Source organism: Loxodonta africana, chromosome 26 (genome assembly GCF_030014295.1).
Source record: "Loxodonta africana isolate mLoxAfr1 chromosome 26, mLoxAfr1.hap2, whole genome shotgun sequence".
Taxonomy (NCBI): Eukaryota; Metazoa; Chordata; class Mammalia; order Proboscidea; family Elephantidae; genus Loxodonta; species Loxodonta africana.
Genome location: NC_087367.1, coordinates 14188621 through 14210978, shown reverse-complemented (window position 1 = coordinate 14210978; position 22358 = coordinate 14188621).

Sequence of the window (22358 nt, the reverse complement as noted above, 5' to 3'; positions counted from 1 at the left end):
TGTACATTGAAGCTGTTGTTACCTCTAGCCTGAGGCTCTGTGCTGAACTCCAGACTCATTTAGCCGACTGCCCTCTCACCTCCTCCACTTGGCAGCTTAATCTGCGTTTCAAATTTAACATTTCTGAATCTGAGCTCCTGATCTTCTCCCAGAACCTGCTTCTCCCACAGTGCTCCACACTCAAGAAAGGGCAGCTCAGTTCTTTCAGTAGCTCAAGTCAAAAAAAGTCAAGTCCTGACGACTCTTGCTCTCTACATTCCCCCCATCTAGCAAGTCCTGTCAGCTCTGCTTTCAAATATATCCAGACTCCAGCTACATCCACCTCTGCCCATCTTTGCCCACCTGGATTATGACAATAACTTTCTCATTGGTCTTTCTGTGGCAGCTCCTATGCCATCCCACCCCACCCCACATGGCCCCCATCTCTTCTCCTCTCAGAGGCCAGGGTGATTCTTTAAAAATCTAAGTCAGATCATGTCTTGCTCTGCTCAAAGCCCTCTAACCCATTGCTGTCGAGTGGATTCTGACTCAAAGCAACCTTATAGTACAGAGTAGAACTGCCCCATAGGGTTTCCAAGGAGCAGCTGGTGGATTCGAACTGCCGACCTTTTGGTTAGCAGACGTGTAGCTCTTAACTACTGTGTCCTCTAGTGGCTCCCAAAAAAACCCCCTCAAGTCCCTACCTGACCTGGCTCGAGCTACTCTCTGATCTTTATCCTCTTCCATGCACCTGCTCTCTTGCTGAGCTCTAGCCACACTGGCTGTTCTTTGAATACACTAACAGTCTTCTGGCCTCAGGGCCTTAGCACTTCTTGTTTCCTCTTCCAACAATGCTCTTCCCCCAGCTACCCACCTGGCTCTCTCCTTCATCTTCTTCAGGTCCCCTCCCAAATGTCAACTTCTTAGAAAATCTTCCTTGACAACTCTACATAAAATAGCAACCCTACCCTGTACCCTCACCTTCTATCCCTTACCCTGTATTTACCAGTTGTCTTCCAGTTGACTCATGGTGACCCCCTGTGTGTCAGAGTAGGACTGGGCTCCATAGGGTTTTCAGTGGCTGATTTCTCGGAAATAGATCCCCAGACCTTTCTTCTGAGGAGCCTGTAGGTGAACTGGAACCTCCAACCTTTTGGTTAGCAGCTGAGTGTGTTAACCATTTGTACCACACAGGGACTCGTACCGTGTATTTACCAACCCTGAAATATCACATACTCATTTGTTTGTGTGTTTATTGTCACCTTCTCTTGCTAGAACATAAGCTCTCAAGAGCAAGAACTTGTTATTTTTTTTTTCTGACACATCCTCTGAATCTAGAAGCAAGTCTGGCATGTAGTAACTGCTCCATAAATACTTGTTTACTAAATGAATAAATGATGAATCTGCTGTGGTCTAGTAATGTAATTTTTCATTACTATTACTTTATAATACCCCTCTTTTTTCCCATTTAATCTAAGATGTCATTGATTGTAAGGTCCACTATTATTTTATGTACCACTAAGGAGCCCTGGTGGCATAGTGGTTAGGTGTTTGGCGGTTGGAACCTACTGTCTTGGTTATCTAGGGCTGCTCTAACAGAAATTCCACAAGTAGATGGCTTCAATGAACAAAGATTTATTTTCTCACAGTCTAGGAGGTTTTTAGGAGGCTAGAAGTCCAAATTCAAGATGCCAGCTCCAGGAAATGTCTTTTACTTTCTGTCGACTCTGGAGGAAGGGCCTTGTCATCCATCTTCCCCTGGTCTAGAAGCTTCTCAGTGCAGGGACCTTGGGTACAAAAGCACGCTCCCCTCCAGGTTTTGCATTTTTAGTGGTAGGAGTTCCCCCCCCACCCCTAGCTTCCCCCTTTTGTATCTCAAAAGAGATGGACTCAAGACACAGCCTAATCTTATAGATTGAATCTTGCCACGTTAACGTAACCGCCTCTAATCCTGCCTCGTTAACATCATAGAAGTAGGATTTACAACACGTATGAAAATCGCTTCAGATGACAAAATGGTGGACAAACGCAAAATACTGGGAATCACAGCCTAGCCAAGCTGACACATATTTTTTGGCGACACAATTCAATCCATAACACCGACCCAGAGGCTTCTAGGGAGAAAGACCTGAAGATCTGTCTCCACAAAAATTACAGCCAAGAACACCCTATGGGGCAGTTCTACTCTGTCACATGGGGTTGCTATGAATCGGAATCAACTTCACAGCACCCAACAACAACAACTGGAAAGAAAACAATGGCTGCCAGTTAAACCAACCATGACACGATGCTTTCTTTTCATTTAAATTCTTAATTTATACTTACTGAAAGAGCACTTTTAGACTAATTTGGACAGAATTTTATCATATCACTTGGATTTATATAAAAAAGAGAATAGAAGCAAAATAATTTGACTAACGTAGTCCTAAATTGCTTCATTTTCAGAGTCTGTCTTCTGAATCATATATATTTTTGAACACTTTATTATGCTTGAGGTGAAAGTTTACACAGTAAATTAGTTCCCAGTTCAATAATTCATACACAGATTTTTCCGTGATATCGGTTGTACTCCCCGCAATGTGCCAGTACTCTTTCCATTTCCACCCTGGGTTCCCTGTTTCCATTAGTCCGGCTTCACTGCCCTTTCCTGCCTTCTCATCTTTGCTTTCTGAATCATATTTTGATAATGACCATTGATATCATTGTTTCTCCAAACAATATTGTCCTCTGTGCCTTCGAGGGTGTTAGTTTGATGTTGCAGCATTTCTTCCTTTTTTTTCATTATTTTTTGTTGTTGTTGAGAATATACACAGCAGAATATACAGCAATAGTTTCTACATGTACCATCTCGTGATGTTGATTATATCCTTCGAGTTGTGTAACCATTCTCACCCTCCTTTTCTGAGTTGTTCCTCCCCTATTAACATACACTTACTGCCTCCTAAGGTTCCTATCTAATCTTTCGAGTTGCTATTGTCAATTTGATTTCATATAGATAGTTCTTGGAAACCCTGGTGGTGTAGTGGCTAAGAGCTATGGCTGCTAACCAAAAGGTCGGCAGTTCGAATCCACCAGGTGCTCCTTGAAAACCCTATGGGCAGTTCTACCCTGTCCTATAGGGTTGCTATGAGTCAGAATCAACTCAACGGCAATGGGTTAACAGATTAGATAGTTCTTAAAAGAGCACAGTGCTCAAGACAGAGACTTTTTACGACTTAAGCTAAATTATTGTTTGGTTTAAAGAAGATTTCAGGGGATACTTTCGGTTTAAGGTTTCAAGATGATCTCAGAGCAATAATTTTGAGGGTTGAGGCACCATTTCTTGAGAGAGTGCCTCACTCTTGTCTCCAGAATTTTCTCCCAAGTTGCTGACCCTCGCTTGGCAAGTGTTGACATGTACAGACAGGCAGTGACACTATGTCCTGTTGCCACCTGGATGACAAAGAGGTAAGGCACACCTCACTGTCAAAGGTGTTAAATTGTAACAGCAACAACAACACACAGAAAACAGAACCAATGAAACACAGTAATATCTGGTAGGGCTAATCTTCCTACTTACTCTTCTCTTCCAAATTTATTCCCAGTTGTTCTTGCTTATTTTTCCTATGTGGCTAATTAAAGTCAGGAACCTTATTTACACAAATAAACGGTCGACTTTGACTGCAGTGCATGAGCCTAATCACTTGGTGAATTATTTTATTTATCCATTTCAGGTGCCTTTTGTACTGGAACAGAATTCAGAAATACCTGGCGGACCCTCCCATCCCATGCTCTTTCTTGGCAGACACTGCTAACCCATCAAGGTTCTATTTTTCCCTGATACCAGAAGAGGCCTTAGAGTCTAAACGCAGAGTTCCAGGTGCCATTACCAATTGATTGGAGTTGACAGCTGTGATTAAGTCCCCCCAGGCCAACAGTCACCCAGAGCTCGTGGAAGTGAAAGGGCAGAGAAGCCTAATCTGTTATCAAGCCTCCAACAAGGAGAACGCACACTAACCACTTTGCCCCTCTGTCTTAGTCACCTAGTGCTGCTATAACAGAAATACCACAAGTGGATGGCTTTAGCAAAGAGAAGCTTACATTCTCACAACAAGGAGGCTGAAAGTCCAAATTCATTGTGTCAGCTCCAGGAGAAGGCTTTCTCTCTCTGTCGGCTCTAGAGGAAGGTCCTTGCCCTCAATCTTTCCCTGGTCGAGGAGCTTCTCAGGCACAGGGACCCCGAGTCCAAAGGATGTGCTCTGCTCCCGATGCTGCTTTCTTGGTGGTATGAGATCCCCAACTCTCTGCTTGCTTCTCTTCCCTTTTATCTTTTAAGAGATAAAGGGTGGTGCGGGCCACACCCCGGGGAAATTCCCTTTACATTGGATCAGGAAGGTGACCTGAGTAAGGGTGGTGTTACAATCCTACCCTAATCCTCTTAACATAAGACTACAATCACAAAATGGAGGACAACCACACAATACTGGGAATCATGGCCTAACCAAGTCAATATACATATTTTTGGTGGGACGTAATTCAACCCATGACACCCTCGTTTTGGAAAAAGCCTGTTTCTGTATCAGTTAAAGGACATTTAAGGATACCCACACACAGAGATACACACACAGAGCCAGGCCATTCAAGCTGCAGAGCCCCCGGATCAGACCAGGACTCACGTTAGGCCTACCTTTGTAGCAGAGCCAAAAGACCAGGGGAGGCTGTTTTCTGTTTCCCAGCATTCCCTTTTCTCCATGCTACATCCCCTCTTGCCGCCCTAAGATACTCAGCAGTCTCCTCCTTGAACCCTTGTTCACATTGAAGAGTAAATGACTGCTATCTCTGGTAGACCTCCACAGGAGCCCAACACCTTATTCTAAACCATGCTTCCGAGTCACCCAGGGATTCTGTTACAAGGCAGACTCTGATTGGGTCGGCCTGGGCTTGGGCTTGACAATACTTGTTCACAGACCAGAGTAGTGAGGTACTAAGGAACAGAGCGATGGGGAGAAGCTTCCTCCTTCATTGGGTCACCTGGGAAAGGAACACTACCTAGACACCCACACCAGGCCTGGTCTCAACACCTGAAGTGACAAGTAAGGTCAGCACTATTGTGTCGCTGGCAGAAAAAAATCCGTTGTCTCATTATCTAACCTCGGCATCCTGGAATTGTGGGGTGAAGCCTATCTTCAATTCGTTTTAACAGAGCTTCGTTCTGTGGCAATTTCAGACAATGAAGCCAACTCTGCAGGTTCCCAGGCAGAGGGGGCTTTGTGTACGGGCTATATTTAGAGCCCAGGTGGCAGCCAGACATCTGCCACGCTGAGCCCAGCACTACTGTGCTCGCCTCCCAACAGTGTCAGGACGATTCCCCAGGGCTTGTGTGGAGGACCCACATGCTCTGCCCTGCCCTGCCCCAATGGCCTTGGAAAAGCTGCCTCTTCATGGGCATGGTGCCCTGGGTCTGCTGGCTTTTTAAGGGCCTGCAGGAGGAAATATTGGAAACCTGAATTTTAAAGAGCCTGATGAGATCTGCTTCTCTGTGGTAAAGAGCAGAATTGTGCCAGGATATGAAAGCAGGACTTTCTGAGGCTCCATGGTGAGGGCTGAGGCGGGAGCCAGGACCCAGGGCTGGACAGGGTATCAGGCAAAACAAGCAGATGGGAGGTCATGCCCTTTCTGGCTCTGTTTTGCCCCAGGCCAGAACTCAGGCCCTGGTAGGAGCTCTCTAGGGCTGGAATAAATATCCAGAGCAAGGCCAAGGGGTGACACAGGGAGGGCGGATGGCAGCAGATATGCATGCTTTTACTCTTTGTACATTCTTGCAGCCAATACTAACTGAGCACCTACTCTGGGCCAGCCACTGGGCTAGGTGCTGGCCATCGAGCAGTGAGGAAAAAATGGACATTCTTACCCCCCATGGGGGTACACGGAGATCTGGGCAGATGCTTGCAGGGCTGCCTGGGCCGAGGGGGCGTCACTGGGACATGAAGGTGGGGCCATGGGCCAGGAGAGGGGGTCCCGTATCACCCCACCCAACTTCAACTCCTGTCCATTCTACACCCAAAATATTCCTTGCAATGTCTACTTCTCCGCATCATCACTGCCACCATCCTAGCCCAAGCCACTGTCATCTGTCACCAGGATGATGGCAAGAGCTATCATTGCAGCCTCACTCCTAACCATCTCCAAAACATCGCCCTCAGCCTCCTACGAGGGACATGGATCCCCTGCTTTAAACCTCTCTCGTGACTGCCCAGTGCTGCCCAGTGCATGCAGAATAAAATCAAAGCTACCTAACATGATTCCTAAGACGTCCTGTGATCTGGCCTGGCTTTTGTTGACCCAGTCTCATGCTACTGTCCCCTGGCCCAGTCTGCTTCCTGCCGTTGTCTGTTGGCCCTAGAACACTCCCACATACCTGGAGTGCTTTTCCATGCTTCTTTCCCTTTGTCTGAATGGTTCCTACACATGCTTTAGGCTTCATAATTGTCATTCCAAGGCATGGCAAGCAAGGATGGCAAGACTTCATCTCACCTTCTTTGAACATGTGATCAGGAGGGACCAATCCTTGGAGAAGGACATCATCCTTGGTAAAGTGAGGGTCAGTGAAAAAAAGAGGAAAACCCTCAGTGAGAGGGATTGACACATCAGCTGCAACAATGGGCTCAAATAGAGCAAAGACAGTGAAGATGGTGCAGGATCGGGCAGTGTTTCATCCTGCTGTACATCGGGTCGCTATGAGTCGGAACTGACTCAACAGCACCAAACAACAACAACTAACGTGAAGGTTGGCAGTTCAAACCCACCCAGTAGCAGAAGAAGGGCCTGGCAATCTGCTTCCATAAAGATTACAGCCCAGAAAGCCCTCTGGAGCAGTTCTACTCTGTAACACATGGAGTCGCCCTGAGTTGGAATCCACTCGACAGCCAACAGATTTGGTATGAGTTTCCTGTGGCTTCCATAACAAAGTACCACAATGTAGGTGGTTTAAAATATGTCACTTCCTCAGAGAAGCCTTCGCGGCCACTCTCCACTCCCAATATAAAGAAGGCCCCTGGTCTCTACTTTTAGCTTTACTTCACTGACAGCATTCAAGTGGTATACCAGTTTGCTAGGGCTGCTGTAACAAAGTAGCACAACTGGGCACAACAACAGAAAGGTATTCTCTCCCAGTTCTGGAGGCAAGAAGTCTAAATTCAGGGTGTCAACAGGGCCATGCTCTCTCTGATGGCCCTAGGGGAAGATCCTGTCTTGTCTCTTCAAGCTTCTGGTAGCCCGAGGTGTTCCTTGGCTTGTGGCTGCATAACTCCAGTCTCTACCTCCCTCTGCCTTTACGTGGCCATCTACCCTCTGTGTGTCTGTGTCTCTTCTCTTCTCTCATTTATTTATTTTATTGTACTTTAGATGAAGGTTTACAGAACAAACTATTTCCTCACTAAGCAGTTAGTACACATATTGTTTTATGACATCGGTTAACAATCCCACAACATGTCAACATTCTCCCTTCTCAACCTTAAGTTCCCTATTATGAGCTTTCCTGTCCCCTCCTGCCTTCTAGTCCTTGCCCCAGGGATTGTGTGCCCCTTTAGTCTCAGTTTGTCTCATGCGCCTGTCCAATCTTTGGCAGAAGGGTGATCCTCAGGAGTGACTTCATTACTGAGCTGATGGGGTGTCAGGGGCCATACTCTCATGGTTTCTCTAGTCTCTGTCAGGCTGGCAAGTCTGGTCTTTCTTTTTGAGTTGGAATTTTGTTCTTCATTTTTCTCCAACTCTGACTGGGACCCTCTATTTGTGATCCCTGTCAGAGCAGGCAGTGGTGGTAGCCAGGCATCTTCTCTTCTTTTAAAGAGAGCAGTCTTATTGGATCAGGGCCCACCCTACTCCAGTACGACCTCATGTAAACTTAACTAATTACATCTACAAAGATGCTATTTCCAAATAAGGTCACACTCAGATACCAGAAGTTAGGACTTCAGCATATCTTTTACCCGTTGCCATCAAGTTTATTCCAACTCATAGCAACCCTATGGGACAGAGTAGAACTGCCCCATAGAGTTTCTTTACATAATCTTTACGGGAGCAGACTGCCACATCTTTATCCCGCTGAGTCCGAACCACTGACCTTTCGGTTAGCAACCAAGAGCTTAACCACTGTGCCACCAGGGCTCCTTCAACATTATCTTTTGGGGGGACACAATTCTACTCATAACACACAGTAATTATATATAATTATGTATTTTCTTGTGGTTGTTGGTTTAATGACTCTATTCCTCACTAGATCACAAGATCCTCCGGGCAGAGACCTTATCTGTTTTGTTCCTCTTGGTAAACCCAGTGCCTAGCCTAAAAAAAAAAAAAAAATTTTTTTTTATAGGTACTCGATAATATTTGTTGAATGAATGGATGAATGAACTAGCAAGTCCACCCTCATCCTGGGCATGTTTTCTTCCCTCCATCTTCTCCAACCTGATGGGTCTACGACTCAGTGCATCCCTCATTCCCTTCTCTTTGTCTGTGGTCCCACCATCCTACCAGGCACCCACTTCAATCGGGTCACTTGTCCCCCAAAACATTAACCAGTTGCCTTTGAGTTGACAGCGACCCCATGTGTGTCAAAGTAGAACTGTGCTCCATAGGGTCTTCAACGGCTGAGTTTTCAGAAGTGGATTGCCAAGTGTTTCTTCAAAGGCACTTCTGGGTGGACTCGAATGGCCAACCTCCTGGTTAGTAGGGGAGCATATTAACCATCTGCACTACCCAGGAATCCACATATGTTTGGGAGCCCGAAATCTCCCCCTTTTCCTCTATCCACATGAGCTTCCAATAGTCAGGAGCCTGTGCCAGGGAAAGCCTTGATCCTGGCCGGCTACTGTTGTAGGCTGAGCAGCCTGAGAGGCTGGGTCTTGTGGAGCTGAAAGCTGTACTTGTAATGGCCTGATTAGAGGAGGCGCTGACCCAGACAGCAGACCCTGACCTGGAGTGTCTTAACCTCTACATCTGCCTAGGAATCTCTCCTGGTTCACTTGGTTCCTTGCCCCAAGTTAATTTGCAGAGAAAGCAAGCCCACTCCCTCTATACTGAGCCATTCTACACAGCCCTGTAATTACTTATTTTCCTTATGTTAATAATAACGAGATTCTGGGTTTGTATTATCCTTATCATTTCCAAATACTCTAAAAAACATTTCAGGAAGGCACATATAACGAAAGAAAGGACTATTGTGTTGGGTTTGAAGTCCCAGCTTTACAACCTACCAGCCAGTTACTTTTTGTTCTGTAGGCCTCGGTTTTCTCATCTGTGAAATGGGGTAGCAATCGAACCTTAGAGTTACTGAGAGGACTGAATGAGGCTCAGCACCTGGCAGGTTGTGGTGACACAGCAGGGCCCCGGCTCTCAAAGTGCCTGGTGTCTGGTTGGAGAGAGATGTGAAGAGAAAAAAGTCTGTTTTTTTGGGCTGCCTGGGGGTTTGTTCATAAATTTCCAGCGAGACGTTTCCGCCACTTGCCTTTTTTTAGAGACATGAAGGGAGGAGAATTGAAAACATTTCCTATGTTGAAATGAAAGGCACTATTTAATCTTGTCACCATCTGCCTTCGCTCCAGGCTGGGAGCCCACACGCCTGCCTGGCTCCGTTTCCTAGCAACAGGGCAGACACACCTTCCCCATTAGAGAAAAACCAGTTGCAGGGAAGCTCCTGCCTCAGGGAACTGTGAATGAGACGCCCAGACCAGAAAGGCCCAGCCAGCCCAGCCTGTTCTCCCTTCCCAGGGTCACACAGTGTGAAGCCTCTGCGGTGACCTGGTGACCTGATGCCTCAAGGCCTCTCTTCCTCAGCAACAGCCTGAGTCAGTCTTTGCTTCCTAGGGCGAGGTAACAAATTACCATAACCTGAATGGCTCACAACAGGAATTTGTTCTTACAGTTCTGGAGGCTAGGGCTGAAATCAAGGTATCAGCAGGGTTGGTTCCTTTGGGAGGCGCTGAAAGAGAATCTGTTCCATGCCTCCTCCTAGCTTCCGGGGCATGCCGGCAATCCTTGGCGTTCCTTGGCTTGTGCAGGCATCACTCCAATCTCTGCCTACACCTTCACGTGGCCTTCCTCTCTGTGTCTTCTACAACGGCACTTGTCGTTGGATTTAAAACCCACCCTAATCCAGGACCAGCACCCATCTGTCCATTTATGTACTGTGGTGGCTTGCCTGTTGCTATGATGCTAGAAGCTATACCACTGGTATTCCAAATAGCAGCAGGGTCACCCAGGGTGGACAGGTTTCAGCCGAGCTTCCAGATTAGGACAGATGAAGAAGAAGGACCTGATGGTCTACTTCTGAAGGTTAGACAAAGAAAATCTTATGGATCACAAGGGAACGTTGTCCCACACACTTGCTTTGGATACCTCAACAGGAGGGATCAGCTGCTGGAGGACATCATGTTGGGGGAGTAGAGGGTCCTTGGTGACATGGATTGGCACAATAGCCACAATGATGGACTCGAACATGCCGGCAATCACGAGGATGATGCAAGACCAGGCAATGTTTCGCTTTTTTGTACATAATGTTGTCATGAGTAGACTGGACGGCAGTTATCTAACTACCTGTCTAATCTAAGTGATGCATCTCAAGAGCCTTACCTTAATTACATCTGCAAAGACCTTTATTGTAAAAAGAAAGGTCACATTCTCAGGTTCCAGGTGGACATTGTGTCCTCTAGGCTTCTCCTGTCTGGGAGAAAATATTTGAAAAACTACTGTTAGGGATGGTATGTGGGACACCCCTTGATCCACAGCCAAGAGGTGTATGATCTACAAGTGGGGCTTGGACAGGGCAACTCCTTAACCAAAGGGTCTGTAGCCCTCGTGGTGGAATATCAGGTACTGTGATCCTCCAGGGAGATGTTTTCAGACAAGTGGCTTCCTGGTGAGCCCACTACCACAGGGCGGCAGCCAGTTGAGCAGCTGTGTAAATAGGAGCAAGGGGCATACCTGCACCATCCTCCAGGCAGGACCACCTGCACCCCCTTCTGCTTCCCCATGGCCTGTTGGAGCCCTTTTCTCTCGGGGGTTGGGGGGGTGGGGGTGGGGAGAGATCAGTGGTGTGCCCCACTGGTGGCTCTGCCCATCTGGAAGTGAGGTGTGCAAGGGGCTCTCCAGATCTGGGAGGAGACCCTCCCTCCTTGCCTTCCCACTCACTGCTCTGGGAGGCTCTCCAATTCCCCCAAAGACCCCCTCACTGGTGGCTGCCACCTGACCATCTCAAATCTATTCCTTTTAGTTTGTATTTTTTAAGACATCGTATGCATTTATTTATTTTCAGCTAGGTAATACATCCTCCTGGTTCCAGATTCAAAAGGAACAAAAGGGTGTTCTGGGCAAATTCTCCCTCCCATGTCTGTCTCCCAGCCACCCATTTTACCAACCTCTGCCAGAAGACACCAACGTTTCAGTTTATGTCTTCTCTGGAGATATTTCAGGTACCGTCATATGTTTTCCTTTTCCCGTTTTTTTTTTTTTTTTTTTTCCTACGTAAATGGCAGTTACTGTACCTAGTTCTGGAACTTGTTGTTTTCACCTAAGAATACATCCTGGAGATCTTTCTATATCCGCCGTGGAGAGCTTGCTGGAAGGTGCTGTAAGCAGCAGAAGTATCCACTGGTTGGCAAGAAGTTCCATAGCGCATTGCCCGGTCCCCTACTGTGGACACGTGGGTGTTTCCTGTGTTTCCTGCTGCTACAAACAAGGCCGCAGCGAATAACCTTGTACAGGCACCACTGCACACAAGTAGAGAAATAAATCTATCAAGCAAATTGCTAGAAGCCCCATTGCTGGGCTCCCCCTCTCTCTGCCACAAACCTCCCAGCCTCTCAGCCCCTGGACGGAATGGCCCAGCCTCCGAGGGCCTGGTGAGGGCCCTGCAAGTGGAAACGGGAAACCGCCTCGATGCAGTGGTTACCGAAGCAGCCTATTAGCTCTGATGCGACTCAAAACAACGTACCATTTTTATGCTGCTAGTAAACCTGTCCCAGGCTGAAGCCTCCCCTCCATGCACGGTGTGTGTGGCGCTCCCTCGGGGTGGACAGGGCCTGGGGACTGCAGGCCTGGGTCCTCGCCTTTGACTGTGGCTGAGAAGGACTTGAGGATGGATAGGAAAATGCGTTCCAAGGTTTGCTGCAAGCCACGTCCCGAACCGCAATCGCGTCCTATTTATTAGTAACAACCGGGGCTATGCGATAGGGGGCGCACCTTACCCTTTCGCGGGAGTATTTGTTTCCAATTTTACGTCCTTGGCCCGGTGAAAGGCAAGGCCAAGGGAACATCTCACAGCATTCACTTCGGCTGCACAATTAAAGGCCTGCCAGGGCAGTGTGGGCTGTGGGTGCTGATCTGGGTTGTGGGCCCTGCAGATGGGGCGGACAGGAGTGGTTTGCTGGGGGAGCCACCAGGGCCAGGGCAAGGAGGGGTTTATGTGGATTTTCTGCCTGGAGGTCTTGAATATTGACAGCGAAGATCTTCCTGGTACTTTACAAAGTGCTTTTTCATCCGCTTTCTCAGCTAATGTGTGATTGTCAGATTTTTAGTTACAGTGGGTTTCAGCAGAAAAGGAATCTATTGAATATTTTGGGGGGTTAGCTCACAGACTGGCCTTCAAGTTTGAAGCTTAGAGGACAAGGCGGCCAGGAGCACCGCCCACACTATGTCCCAGCAAGGGGGAGGTGAGCACCTCACATCCTCAGACTCTGGACATTGCCATGGGCAGCGTGACCAGTGCTAGCCTGGACATAGGATCCCAGGTGCTGAGGTGGCCTGTTACCACAAATGTTATCCCTCCTGCCAGGCCCACCTCAGCCACCGTGGTGGGCCAAATGTGGCCTCCTCTGTGCCTGCCCTCTGAGTCACTTACTCCAGAATTAGTGTCCCCTTCTGTCAGGATCTCAAATCAGTGATGTGAGAGTCGCAGCCCACACCCTGACTGCCAGGAGGTGGAAGAAAGCAGGTTCCTGGCCTTCTCAGGTTCTGCAGCGGGGAGCCAGCCCCACCTCCTGTAAAAACTTACGGGGGTCCGCAAACCTAAGGAGGGTGGGTCAGATGCGGGCCATCAGAGGTCAACTGTCGTTTAGGTTACTATAAGCATATCCTGCTTGTTGAGGGACGCTGGGGGGTGAGGTCTTTTCTTGAATCAGTGCTATCGGAATCCTTATATCAGAATCTCTATACTGACCTTCCTTGCCTTGTAGATTGCCAGGCCTTTCTTCCGAGGTGCCTCTGGGTGGAATCGAAGCACCGATTTTTCATTTACTAGGGTAGGAGCAGACTGAGTGAGGACTAGGGCACGGTCCAGCACCTTGTCACATCAGCAGTATGCTGGCACAGATGATAACATGGCCTCTACAACTTTCACAGGAACGTGAATTGCTGGGGCATCTTGCTAACATGCAGACTCCGAGTCAGTAGATCTGGGGCAGGGCTGAGAGGCTGGGCTTCTAAGCATCTCCTTGATTAGAAGGGGCCATGGAGGCCAGGGTCCCTTGCTGGGCCTGTACTCTGAGGAGCACAGCTTTCCAGCAGCAATCTGCTCCCTGACAGCTCTTTAGAATCACTTGGGGTGCTTTTACTTTGCCTGGGGCCAGAGATTTTAATTTAATTGGAGATGGTTGGGATCAGGGATGGGTTTTAGAGCTCCTCAAGTGAGTCTGATGAGAAGCGCTGTGTTAGAGGCTTGAAAGCCAGTGGCTACCTGTAAGGAGGGATTTTAGGGGCACCAGCAAGTACCTCCTCTCCTGGCTGGTGCCCCACTTGTGGAGGGCAGTGCCTCTCAGTCCCTGGTTGCAGCTAAATTGAAATATGCAGACACCTCCAGGAAAGGCACAGACCTCGCTCAAGTGTGGGCTCCTTACAGCAGGGCCTTCCCAGAGGTCGTGGTGCCTGGAGCATCCAGGGGGGAAAAACCACGATGGAGGGAGGTGTGCACAAACGGAAGGCTGGGGCCAGGGAGGTAACCCCACACACTTCACAATTTCCTTGCTGCCCAAAGGGCCCCCAGTTTAAAACTCCCATCTTAGTTGCCACCAAGAGGCACCTGTGGCCAGCACTTAACCATTTGCGCCCCCAGACCCTGAGAGCACCCATTGCGGTTGTTGTTAGTTGCCGCCAACTCATGGCGAGTTGAGTAGAGTCGAACTGCTCCACAGTGTTTTCAAGTCTGTGACTTTTCGGAAGCAGATCACCAGGCCATTCTTCTGAGATGCCTATTGGGTGGGTTTGAACCACAAACCTCTTGGTTAGGAGTCCAGAGCCTGTTTGTGCCACCAAGGGACTTCTGAGAGCATCATTCCAAAAAATCAAACCCGCAGCTGTCAAGTCGATTCCAACTCATGGCGACCCTATAGGACAGAGTAGAACTGCCCCATAGGGTTTCCAAGGCTGTAAATCTTTACAGAAGCAGACTGCCACATCTTTCTTCTGCAGAGCGGCTGGTGGGTTCAAGCCGAGCACTTAATCACTGTGCCTCCAGGGCTTCTGAGAGCGCCTATTAAAAAAAAAAAAAAAAAAAAAACCCATTGCCATGGAGTCGATTCTGACTCATAGCGACCCTATAGGACAGAGTAGAACTGCCTCATAGGGTTTTCAAGGAGCGCCTGGTAGATTTGAACCATTGACTTGTTGGTCAGCAGCTGTAGCTCTTAACCACTACGCTACACACCTACAAAAAAAAAAAAAACCAAACCCGTTGCCATCAAGTTATTCTGCCTCATAGCAACCACACCTATACCAAAAAAACCAAACCCAGTGCCGTCGAGTTGATTCCGACTCATAGGGACCCTATAGGGAAGGTTAAAAGAAAGCTGTAATGCATTGACCTGGTTTAGGCCTGACGGGGGAAGGCCGCAAGGAGCAGGTGCTGGGACTAGGAGAGATGTTACTGGGAAAGGTGTGTTGATTGTCACTCCCCGGATGTCATGGCCAAGGGAGTTGGAACTGGCAGGACTGAGCCAGTGGGAGCGATAAGCCTTCCTCATCATTTGGCACCTGCGATAGCCTCTATGGGCTACCTGCTTCCGCCTCAACACAGCAGCCAGGTGATCCTTCAGAAACCTAAACCAAGTCAGGTCACTGTTCTTCTTAGAATCCTCAGTGGCTCCCTAGCTCACTCAGAGTAAAAGCCAAAGTCCTTACGGTGGCCTACAAAAGGCCCTTTGACCTTTTCAACCATTTTCCCTCCCCAAGACTCCACTTGGAAACCCTGGTGGGGTAACAGTTAAGAGTTAACAGCTGCTAACCAAAAGGTCGGCAGTTCCAATCCACCAGGGGCTCCTTGGAAACGCTATGGGGGCAGTTCTACTCTGTCCTATGGGGTCGCTATGAGTTGGAATCGACTTGAAGGCAACGGGTTTGGTTTTTTGTTTTTTAGACGCCACTCACCCTATTCAGGCTACACTGGCTTCCTTGCTCTTCCTCAGACTCTCCGGGCGTGCTTCCTTCTTACTGTGCCTTCTGCCTGCAACGCTCTCCCTTCAGACAGCCACATGAGTCCCCGGGCTTTGCTCAAATGTCACCCGAGGCCTGCCAAGACCACGCTATTTAAAATTGCAGCCCCCGACACACTCCCTATCCATCTTGTGTGCCTTATTTATTTTAACGGTTTCACTGCGGTAAAAATATATATAAGGAACCATTTGCCGCTTTGACATTTTTCACGTGTGCGATTTCAGCGCCATTGGTTCTGTTCATCATGCTGTGTGATCTTTTCGGCATTATTCTACCACCCTTAACAGACACTCAGTGCCCGGGAAGCAAAGACCCCGCTCTTCCCCTCCCTCCCACCCCTGGTAACCACTAGTAAACTTTGGTCTCTGTACACTTGCCTATTCCATCTAAGTGAGGGCGTTCAGGATTTGTCCTTTTGTGTCTGACTTCACTCAGTGTAACGTTTTCAAGGTTCATCCACGTTGTAATATGTATCAGGACTTCATTTCTCTTTATGGCTGAGTTGTTTTGTTTTTAATCAATGTACTTTGTTGTACTTATCGACATCTGAAATATCTTGTCAGTCTCCCCCTGCTAGAATGTAAGGTCCGCGAGGGCAAGGGTTTTCATCTGTTTTCTTTACTACTAAGTTCCCAGTGTACTCTGTCCTATAGGGTCGCTATGAGTCGGAATGGACTCCACGGCACTGGGTTTGGTTTTTTGTTTTTGGTGGCGTAGTGGTTAAGAGCTAGGGCGGCTAACCAAAAGGTCGGCAGTTCAAATCCAAGAGGTGCTCCTTGGAAACCTTATGGGGGCAGTTCTACTCTGTCCTATAGGGTCACTATGAGTCAGAACCGACTCAACAGCACCCAACAACAAGAAGTATAGTGCCAGGTATGCACAAGCTCTGGCCAAGGAAGCCCCAGTTTAGGGGAAAACGGAAGGCCTTAGTGAGGGGCATAGGGATTGTCCTGATTTCAGGCTGACAAGGGAAGGCCGGGGAGGGGGTCCTGGGACAGGGAGGGAGGTGTGGTGAAGGAAACTCCCCATGTGGGGCCACCAGCTGGCCTGGTATCCTGCTTCTGGCACCTAGAGCTCCACTTTTCCCTCAGGGGCCTCTCTCTGGTCACTGCTGCTACTCTGACAGCACCCACTAGGGTGGGGGTTGCCAGGGGCTGGTTTTCCTTTAAGGCTCTGGCTCCAGCCTTGAGGTGAACCTCCCACCCCAGCACACCCGTTATTTTCAATGGGGACTTCACTCAATTCATAGGCAGGACTGAGGGAAACCAAAACTCTAAAGGAAAAGGCATACTTTGTGATTCCCGAGAATGGATTGTCTCCTCCAGGGAACACCAGCTCTTCCTCAAGCTTCCAGAAGAACGGCTCTGGTGGTCAGGAAAACTCATCGCCTTCCAGTCCATTCCGACTCACAGCGACCCTGTAGGACAGAGCAGAACTGCCCCATAGGGTTTCTAAGGCTGGAGTTTTTACAGAAGCAGACTGCCACATCTTTCTCCAGCTGACCAGCTGATGGGTTTGAACCACCGACCTTTAGGTTAGCAGCTGAGCGCATTAACCACTGTGCCACCAGGGCTCCTTCCGGTGGTCAGAGGAGCTGGGGAAATGCTTAACTCTGTGCCCATCTTGGAGATTCATGAGGCCCCTTCATAAATGAAGACGTCGAGAAGTCTTGTGGGAAACAAATCCAGTTAGCTTTGTTTGATCTAGTGTTTCCGAACTGCTTTGACCATGGAACCCTTTATTGAGGAATAACTATCAATGCGGTGCGAAGCTTCTGTTCTGTTAGGCTGACTTGGGGATTGTGGAGCTCCCCGCGTCAAAGGCTAGGGGAGGACTGACGCCCAATTGTCTCAAGTCTGAGGTTCAGACCCGGCTGGAGGCCAAAGTGTGGCCTCTGTCACCTCCCAAGAGCCCTACAGTCCAGAGAGGCCTCTGTGCCCTTCTGGGGGCCTCTCCGAAGCACGGGCCATAGGGATGGAGCTTCCGTGGGCCATAAGTCAGGTGCCAAGAGCATGAGTTATGGCATCAGAGACCAGAGTTCAAGTCCTGGCTCTACCACATACCAGCTGTGTGACCTTAGACAAATTTCTTAACTTCTCTGAACCTCGGTTCCCTCATTGGTAAAAAGGAATCACCCCTACCATATGGAATTGTTGTGAGGATTCAATGAGACAACTTACATAAGGGGTTTAGCACAGGGCCTGGCACATCATAAAGGCTCATGAAACATTAGATTCTTTTGGGGGGGGGCGGTGGGAGGAGTTGTGCTAATCCCTCCCCATCCAATCCCACTCATTGTTCAAGTCCCATCTCAAGCGCCTCCTCCTTGGAAAGCCTTCCCTGACTCCCCCGGCCTTCACTGAGTGAAGACCCTTCTCTGGGCGCCTGGCCCACATGCTCTGCCCGGCCCGTGGCCTGTCTCCCTGAGGGTGGGACTATGCTGGGGAAGAGTCTAGCTTACTCAAAGGCCAAGGCAGTGGATCCAGCACATTGAGACCCTGGGAACCTGAGGAAGTGGCCCTCTTTCTCAAACAGCAGGACGATTGTCACCCTCACGTTTGTCTGTGAGACAGCCCTTTTCTTGTCATGAGAAAACCCGTTTTGGTCATTGACTCATTCTCTCTGTGTACCGGCCGAGCACAGCTCTGTATTCTTCCTACTGAGAAAGGCCCCACAGATTTCTCTGACCGTCAGTGATGTTTTTACCTCATGCTGATAACCAGGAGCTTTCTGAGAGAGACCTTTATGTTACAGCCCAAAGCCGGACTTGGCAGCTTCCCTCCTAATGAGCCTTTGGGAGGGGCACCACAAGGCAGAAGCCAAAGCCTCTGCTGCTGGCCCTCTGCCCGACACCCCTGCATGGCTGGACGGGGCTGGAGGCCTGGGGTCTCACTCTGAAACCAGCAGGAGGTTTGGCTTGCCAGGAGCTCTGCTCTTTCTGGACAATAGCTCCGAGTTTTGGGTCCCTCATCACCACCCCATCCCCACACACCCCATCCCAGTGTGAACTGAGCCTGGAGCTGGTTTCTGCTTTCTCTAAGGGCAGTTTCGGGAAATGGGCCAACAGATGGGTCCCTGCTGCCATGGGTGCTGGTGCCCAGCCAGCTTGGGTCCAGGTCTGAGGGGCAGGGCAGAGGGTCTCTTCACCACATCTGCATCCCCACGCAGTCTGGCCAATAGCTCCTTGAACTTGAGCCAAAAACTTGACCACACCCTATGATGCCAGAAGCTTCTGTGGCTTCTGTATTCCCAAGGGGCTGCCAGGGCCCCAGGGCAGATGGCCTGGCCCTGATCTCTTACCCCTCCAAGCTGTGGTTTCTACCACTTCCGTCCAGACACATGAATTGTCAGAGTCCTTGGGCAGGGTCCTTTCTGAGTGATGGTGGATCTGACTTGTCACTCATGAGTAACTCGGAGTCCCTGGATGGTGCAAGCTGCTAATGTGCTCGACTGCTTACAGAAGCCTTGGAAGTTCCAGTCCACCCAGAGGCACCTCAGAAGGAAGTCCTCGTGATCTACCGTTGAAAAATCAGCCATTGAAAACCTTAGGGAGCACAGCTCTGCTCTGACACACATGGGGTTGCCGTGAGTCGGGTGGCGCTCACTCGATGGCAGCTGATCACTGGTTGAGTAATTCTCAGGATCACGGAACACCAGAGCTGCAAAACCATTCAGCTCCCAGAGTTAGTAACTCCAGGGAAGTTAAATGATTTGTTCAAGAGCCTCAGCTAATTAAGGGAAAAAGTAGAGCTAGAGCTGAGGTCTCCTACACCTAGGCCTCGCTCTCTCCTTCTCACTACCCCAGGCTTTTGGGTGAACAATGACCAGAAATGGGGACAGTGCCCCCACTTGAGAGCCCGCTCCCCCTCTCCCACAGATTTGGAGATCACAATGATAGCTGTGCATGGCCACATGTGTGCACGTGTGCATAAGTCTCTCTTAACCACAGTGGGGTTTGACAGTGGAAACCAAGGAACTGTTGTGGTTCTCACTTTCTGCTCCATCCCCCTACCCTGAGCTGCAATGCCGTTACTGCTGCTGGAAACAGTGATCCCCAGAAGGGGAGTTGGATTGCAAAGAGTCTGGGGCTGGGAGCTGGGCAAGCCTGGTCCCACTGCTGCCACTGTCTGCTGGGTATGACCTCGTATAACCTGGAAAGGTGAATTGGCCCCCAGACCTCAGTGGGTGGAGCCATCTATCAATGGGGGCGAGAATGGCACCGGACCTGCCTCATCAGGCTGGGTGAGGAACCAGTGAGGTCAAGGAGTGGAAGTGGTTGGGAAGCAGAGTGCTTCACGTGTGGGAGGAAGGGGGCAGGCCTGGAGTGAGTTTGCAGGGTGGCTGAACAGGCCTTGGACCCCTGCTGCCCACCAATTGTGACTTGGTTGGAGGCAGCTTGATGTGGTAGGCAGAGCACGGATTTTTTTTTTAATTGTACTTCACATGAAGGTTTACAGAGCAAACTAGCTTCTCATTAAACAATTAGTACACACAATGTTTTGTGACATTGGTTGCCAATTCCATGATATGACAAGACTCTCCCCTTTTCGACCTTGTTGTTGTTGTTGTTAGGTGCCTCCAATTTGGTTCCAGCTCATAGCGACCCCAAGCACAACAGAACCAAACACTACCCAGTCCTGCACCATCCTCACAATTGTTGCTATGCTTGAGCCCATTGTTGCAGCCACCATGTCAATCCATCTCGTTGAGGAGCTTCCTGTTTTTCACTGACCCTCTACTTTATCAAGTGTGATGTCCTCCAGGGACTGTTCCCTCCTGATAACATGTCCAAAGTATGTGAGATGAAGTCTCACCATCCTTGCTTCTAAGGAGCATTCTGACTGTACTTCTTCCAAGACAGATTTGTTCGTTCTTTTGGCAGTTCATGATATAGTCAATATTCTTCACTAACACCACAATTCAAAGATGTCAATTCTTCTTTGACCTTTGGTTCCTCATTACCAGCTTTCCTGTCCCCTCCTGCCTTCTCGTCCTTGCCCCTGGGCTGGTGTCTCCCTTCAGTCTCATTTTGTTTTATGGGCCTGTCTAATCTTTGGCTGAAGGGTGAACCTCAGGAGTGACTTCATCACTGAGCTATAAGGGTGTCCAGGGGCCATACTCTCAGGGTTTTTCCAGTCTGTCAGATCAGTGACTCTGGTTTTTTTTTTTTTTTTTCTTTTGCGGAGCATAAATTTTGGACCTGAGAGCTATGGGTTCTAATCCCAGCTCCGCCTCTTGCTAACTGTGTGACTTTGAGCAAATTTTTCCTTTCTCAGAGCCTCAGTTTCTTCATCCATAAAATGGAGATAACAATACCCAGAATAAGGCGAGGATACTGTGCTAGGTACTTTGCATGGATCATCTCATTGAGTTCTTACAATCATGCTACAAGGTAGAGCTGGGGCGAGCGTGCTGTCACAGTATAGGGATTGCAACTAGTGTCACGTAACAATATGTGTATAAATTTTTGCATGAGAAATTAACTTGAGCTGTAAACTTTCACCTAAAGCACAATTAAGAAGGCAGAGCTGTTATTCCCATTTTACAGATGAGGTAAAGAAGGCTCCTGAAGGTTACCTAGTAATGCTGGAATTGGGATTGGAACCCAAGACCGACTCCAGAGCACACACTGGTAATAAACATACTATAACATTGTCATAGAATTTCTGGGATGTTAAAATTGTACAGGAAAGTGTTGGGTCCAAAGTAAATTCTTGATAAATGTCCTTGCCCTCCTCATGCCTTATTCCACATGGGGCATGAGAGAAAGGAAAAGATATTAGATCAAGTCCAAGGTCAGGTTCCTCAGGAAGCAGATGTAGATTTGCCTGCTGGCCAGTTATTAGGGAGCGCTCTGGGGAAAAGGGAAAGAAGCAGAATTGGGCAGAAGGAGAGGCTGGGCTACCATGTAGTTACATCAAAGGCCTCAGCCTACCCCACAGGGAGCTCTAAGCTGGGATGGTTCTGCAGAGCTCTCCTGAGCTGGGACAAAGGGGCTAAGTCTTTATTTACACCCTGCATGGACTGGTCATTGGGTAGAGCTGGAAGCCAGTGTGTCCTTGGGCAAAGCAGCTCTCTCCAGGCAAGGGCAATTTCCCAAGTCTGCTGATGGTTGACAGCTGTCAGCTGATGACTTACCCAGCAGCTGGGGAAATGAGTCCTTCCGTTCTGAAAGAAGTATCTGGACAGTGCGCCATTCTCGACAATCTGTCTCTGACGGCCAATCCTTTCCCAGTGGACAGTGCCTCCCTTCTTTGCTCAGCACATGCTCACCAAGCAGCTCTTCGTGCCAGGGAGCACGTGGGGAGATCAGGACAGAGAAGACCTGGTCACGGCTGCCCACGAGCCCATCTTGGCTAGGGAGGCAGATACCCACAGACACATGCCATCACACAGGGTGCCGAGAGAAAGCACAGAGGTGAACATAAAACCCGCGAGAACACCAAGGAAACAGGTTTTCATTCAGCTGGGTGGAGCAGGAGGAGGAGGAGGCGCCACCAGAGCTGAACCTTAGCGGCTGCAGGCTAAAGAGGAAAGGTCATTCCTGGTAGGAGGAATGGCCTAAGCAAAGGTATGGCCACAGAAGGGGTGACCAGGACCTCCTTGTCCTGATGAGGGCGATGCCTACAGAAGGTGCTGCTGGCGGGAGGGCAACTTCTTAGAGAAAAGGGCGCTGGGTGGCGCAAATGGTCAAGCACATAACTATTAACCAAAAGGTTGACGATTGGAACCCACCCAGAGGCACCTCGGAAGAAAGGCCTGGTGATCTGCTTCTGAAAGGCCACAGCCTTGAAAACCCTGTGGAACACAGTTCTAGTCTGCAACACAGGAGGCTGCCATGAGTCAGAATCGACTCACTGGCAACCAGTTTGAATTTGTGACTCTCTTTCTAGGCTTTGCTGACTCCCATCAGCCGTGAG